This window comes from Capsicum annuum, chromosome 1, assembly GCF_002878395.1.
Source record: "Capsicum annuum cultivar UCD-10X-F1 chromosome 1, UCD10Xv1.1, whole genome shotgun sequence".
Taxonomy (NCBI): domain Eukaryota; kingdom Viridiplantae; phylum Streptophyta; class Magnoliopsida; order Solanales; family Solanaceae; genus Capsicum; species Capsicum annuum.
The window spans coordinates 139,979,056-139,985,372 of record NC_061111.1 but is presented as its reverse complement, the minus strand read 5'-3'; positions in this window follow the sequence as shown (position 1 = coordinate 139,985,372).

Sequence of the window (6,317 nt, the reverse complement as noted above, 5' to 3'; positions counted from 1 at the left end):
ACTAGTTGTCATTAACGTTAGACGTCATTATTTTTATGTTTCAACTATCCATAAATCATAATAAACCACTTAAGCAATATCCACTACTATCTTCTCAACCTTAAATCAATAGTTATACCACTTTATACCGTTATCACGAGAAGACTATAACCGGCATCTCTAATATCAACACTATACCTAACTACGCATATGCATAAATAACATAAATTTATCATACATAGGGCTAGCTGGACTGGAATAGGTATATGTACACATAGGCATATCAATAATCATTCTCCATCCTTTCCAGGTATCAATTCATTATCGTAATCATCTTCTATATTTATCGGGCATCATCGCATCATCACATAATCCTCTGGTCTTGTTCTGTATCATCATATTATCATAATATCCTTTGGCCTTTTTGGGTATAAATATATCATCATAACATCCTTCGGCCTTGCCAGGTATCAATATATCATGGTAATATTCTCTAGCCTTATTGGGTACCATCTTATCATCATAATATCTTCCAACCTTATCGGGTAGCAATATATTATGATAATTTCCTTCGGACTTACCAGGTATCATCGTATAATCATAAAATTCTCTGGCCTGGCAGGTATCAATATATTATCAAAATATCCTTTGGCCTTTCCAGGTATTAATATATCATCATACTATTCTCTGACCATGTCGAGTATCAATATATCATCCATAATAATTATCAATAAGAAATAGCAAGCCCCACGAGGGCTAAAGTAAATGAAAAGCCCAACGAGGGTTGAAGTAAAGGACAAGCCCAATGAGGGCCAAAGTCAATAAGTATTAAAAGAGAGGCACGAAGAGCATACCTCCACGATTCCTCATTCATTATCAACATCATATTACCATTAAGTATATATATATATCATTAATATTGCAAACTATCATCAGGTTTTTGTCCGAACTTATATCTTTAACACCAACATCTTTCTCTGTCTCATACCGGAGAGATGCAAATATAGATATGTATAATAAGTGGCAAAATCATAAGCACAATTAATCATATAATGAAGTATCATAAGTCCAAGCATAATCTATAGAATAAATTCACTTATAGTCAATAAATATGCCTTCTTGCACCATTAACATTATCATTTCTAATATGGACAATAAGGAAGATTTCCAATAGGGTTATTAGCATAATTATTAAGCATGGTCATAGCATATGAAATAACAGAGTCAACAACCCGACTACTAACTAAAACAATGGCATAATTATTAACGTAAACAAGGGGCTTAATAAAGAGTGAAATAAATGGCTCATCATTTCAATAACCAATAGTTTAATCAATTATTCCATGAGTATAACCATAAGTGACATCATGAATAATGGCTCATTATTAACATATTCATTGTCCTATCATTAGCATAAAGATAGTTTATCACTAACTTAGACCATAGCAAATACATGGCATAATCTATGGCTTATTCATAACATAGTCAATAACATAACTTATGGCTCAGGCCATATCATAGTCAAGGGCTCATTCGATAGCATGATCATTAGCCTAATTAAGAACCAATCACAATAACATAATCAATAGCTGGACATAAGCTTTATCTAATAAAACATTCATAAGGCATAATCACTAAGCATTACTTCTAATGCCATTCATCATAACTAGAAAATACCAAGATTCATCACTATTGTCTCATAAGGTCACTCTAAACATTTACTAAGCGTATAATGGTTCAAGAGATCTAATCTTCAATCTGGTCATATGATGGGTCAAAGACCCCACTTCTAAATCTTTAAAATACATTCTAAGTCAATTTCTACCCTAAATTAGGATTAGGTATTTAAATCAACTCTGTGAAGCATAGCAAGCCATAGTAAGATCTAATATTGATATTCTACTCACACAACTTGCTCTAAGTCCATTAAAACTAAGGTAATCCTAATTAGCATAAGCATCTAAGAAAACTTACTCTAAGTATGAGTAACTAGAGAATTTTAACTACATTGAGTAATCTGTGACATTGTCATAATAGGCATGAGCAATGAAGTATATTCCACCTAAGATATAGGGAAACAAGTCAAGCTTTTCAATTCTTAGATTCATTATAGCCTAAATGGTCCAACTAACCCAAGTCTTTCATTTCATCAATCCAACACCTAAAACCCATCACAATCTAACAAGGTATTACAAATATACTATGATATAGCTCAATCTAATAGGAAAAAACCTAGCTTACCTCGTCAACGAAGATAGCTTAATAATTTAATATGCCTTTGTTTTTCCCTTCCGAGAAGCCTCTTCATGATGCCAAGTAATAAAAAACACAATATACTCATCAATACTAGTATAATGATACCCATACTACACCATTGAATTTTAGGTCTAAAAATTATGCCAAAAATCCCATATAAGTTGTAATACCCCATATTTTCGGGCTAGAATTTTAACCGTCGTTCTTGCGCGTCTAAGCTCTAATCCAAGTGATTATCACGTGAATACAAGTTGTATGATCATTATCCTAATATATGGAGTAGTTTAGAGGTAAAAAATGTTCATAGCAATGACCTAAAACAAAGTTGAGCTAAGATCAATTGATACATCCAAAGTTTGACATTCGATTCTACAAGGGTCAACTTCAAATATATATATCTCTTAATATACATCGAATTTTTCATCCCATGACCTATCAAATTTTATATAATTGAATTATCTTTCCAAAGATACTAAAAAATTCGACACCCGAGCAAGGAGTTATGGCATTGTGAAGTAGAGTGCGTCGCCAAACCAATCGCACATGGCTACTGGAATAGGTGTGCGATAAGCAATGTGGTGCATACCTAAATATGTGAGATAAACAATGTGGCACATACTTAATTGTGTGTGATAAGCAATGCAGCGCATATGTAAATATATGCAATAAGCAATGCAGCGTAGACTTGGTATTTTAGGTAGTAAAAACACTCCGTTTTGAGTTATTTTGAGGGAAATTAAGTCTTTTGGCACTCCTTACACACTCTTAAACTTAACCTTACAAAATTAATAGAATCTAAACACATCATAACCCTATTATCAATCTAAGTTCATCATCCAAGAGCACTAAAGGAGAAAAACAACTAAGGTTGCACAATCAACATTGAGGGTCCAATCTTTCAACTAATCCATTACCATAAAGGTATGTGGGGTTTTAAACAAGAACATCCTTTCTTTCTTTTTCTCAAAAATTTGTATTATTTTATGAAGATACATAATTGTACTTGTTTAATTATGAATTTGAGATGGAACTATTATCCTATATTCTTGTTCAAGAAACTATGATATTTTTGTGATGTCTTAAAGATAAATTCCTTGAGTTTTGATGTTAATATCACGTTTCAAGGTGAATTTCTAGAATTTCATAGGAGTTATACTTGTTTTCTATACAAAGTATGAATCTTGAAATGTTTTACTCAAGTGTTGATATATAGGATTTAAACCCCCTTTGAGATTATGATCTTTGGTGAAGTAATGTGTTACACACACCTTTATATATGAATGATTTGAACTTTTGGTCTTGAAAGAGTTATTTTTGAACTAGAATGAGAAAAGAAATCCACATGTTAATTTATTATGAAAAAGGGGTAGCATGATGGCTCCTGATATGAATTGTTGAATTATGTTGTTATGAATTTTCTTTTAAAATGATCTGAGCTAATTCCGGGAGTAGTCTTTAGCACCGAGTGAGAGATATAGTTGTGATTGGTACTTCCCTAGATCTCCGTGCCCCCATAGGATGTGAGCCTAAGGCTGATTGCTATAGTGATCACTAGTGAGCAAAAGATTAAGGTTCTACTCCAATGGCAAGGATAGGATAGCTCTCCCCAATATGGGTTGGACGTTGGACTCCATGTAGCTCACATGGTTTATGCCGGTTGTAATAAACTCCTAATGTGTGTGTGTATATTCTCCTATCTAATACAAAAAGTCTTACTCTTCTATCTGAGATGAAAACATATTTGTTTGAAAGACTGAGTTTGAGAAAGTCATTTTTTTTGAAAGATTTAATAAACATATATTCCAAAGAGAATTGTTACAAGATTTGATTTCTTTGATGATTTGAAAACGAGGTGAAAGTGAATTGAGAACTTATTATGATGACTCACATGTTTTACCGGATATATCTTACTCTCTTATAATTATGATGATTTTATTCGAGCTATGTGAGTCATTTATATCAACATACATAATTTTATTAAACTGTGATAATATTAAGATATTCTGTTATATATGCATTGCACCCCCATATCCTCGGTACATTTCCATGGTACTGGCCCATATATTCGTATGCGGGCTACATTTTCTCAAAATATAGGTACAAGGTACAGTATGTACCTTTAGATCCAGCCAGTTCACAATATCCAGTCAGCAGGTGATGAGTCCTTTCGATTCATGGGCTCGAGTCAATTATGCAGAATTAATAATGTTGTATTTTCCTTATTTAGTTATATTGAGAGGGGATAGTTGGGAGTCATGACCCAGCTACCTTGAGTCAGTACTAGTAGAGGCTTCATAGAAAGTCAGTAGAAGTTGATGTATTCCATTTCAGTTTTGGTTGTAAAAGCAAAGTTGTGATCTTGTAAATTTAGTTTTGTTTCTATCATATTCAAAAAAGAGTTATTTTCTGCAGATTTGTATAGATTTAAACTTCTTACTCAGTTGCTTATGAGTTATGCCAGTATAAGGGTTAGCTTGGAGTCACTTATGATCCTAAGAATCGTGTGATGTCTCGGGACCTGATTTTGGGGCTTTACAAAGTTGGTATCAGAGCACAGAGTTCAAGTGTCCTAGGGTGTCTATGAAGCCGTGTCTAGTAGAGTCTTGTAGAATGGTATGGAGATATTTTTACTTTTATTTGAGAGGTTACAGGCCATTTAAGAAATGCCTTCATTCTTTTAAGTCTTCAATTGTGCTATGGAAAAATTCTCCAAAAAACTTATATAGATTCTCATCTTACTCTAGTCAGGCCATCTCTACCTTATTTCCAAGGTATTAGAAACAGTTGAGCTTAATTCTAAATAGATAGTTATAGAATTATAAGAGAGCTACAAAAGTATCCTATCAGTACTTTTGAGTTTCTAAAACTTAAGTGTTTTATCAGGCCTGTAGAAATCGTGCACAAAGCCTAAGTTAGATATGCTTTTGAATTTCTCCTCATAATCCATAATGATAATTTATACTTCTCTATCTATGTTCTTGAAATAACATGTTCGGTAAGTTCCAGTTCCTCCCCAGATAATGCTCTTATATTTTCTGGCAGAATTTTTAGAAGTTTTATAAAGTGGCTTGAGAGGAGCCTTCTAGTATGTTATAAGTCCTTCAAATTTTAGTTATGCCCTCGTTCTTATGAGTTATTTAATTAAGACAGAGTAAGGTGTATTCTTAGATCGTTGAATGTTGTGTGTCAAGTTTCTATCTCTTGTAGTATGTATTCATGTTATCATTATGTTTGTGAAAAATCAAAGTCTAGTGAAGCTGTGTGAGGCCTATTTTGACTCACTAGCATAGTTGCTCTGTTATTCATATAATTTTCTTAATCAGAACAAAAAACCAAAAACTAGTGAAGCCGTGTGAGGCCTATTTTAATTCAATAGCAACTTGTTGTTTATCTTGTTATTCTGGTGTTAGTTGAAAGTGTGGGTTTCTGTGTAGTGACAAAAGTAGCAATGTTTAGTTGATTAGTTGAAAGTCTTGTGTTAGTTGAACTTGTGGGTTTGGAAGTGTAGTGGGAAGAATGGTGGTAAGGGTGATATATTGATTATGTATAGCTGAATTTTTTCTTATGATTGAATTAGTAATGAGGTGATATACCTTTGTTTGTTAGTTTAGTGAAGTTAGAGAAGGAGATTTTAGTTAAGATGGATTGTCGTTTGCTTGAAGTATGAAAAGAGTTATTGATGGTATAGATTTATATCAATGTTGTAATTCCTTAGTCAAATGTCTTGTTCAGAGCTTGCCCAAAATTCTTTTCTCCCTAATGTCAATAGAATTTCGTAGAAAAGTGTTGAAGAAATACTCCATTTGAGCATGGGTAGTCAGTATGATCTAGTCCATATAGCTTGTAATCTAGTTTAGCAAGCAAGGAGATAAGATCCTATAGATTCTAAATTTTCCAGCTAGTCTTACTATCCGCAGTCTTATACGTATGTACGTTCCAAGAGGCAATGTGTTTCTGTCCAATTAAATTATGAATTCAGCTCAGTTCATGCATCAGTTTCAGTTTCTGATATTAAGTTATCATTCAGTTCGTAAGTATCCTGTGTAGTGTCATAGTCTATTCCTAATATTTTGATCAAATTA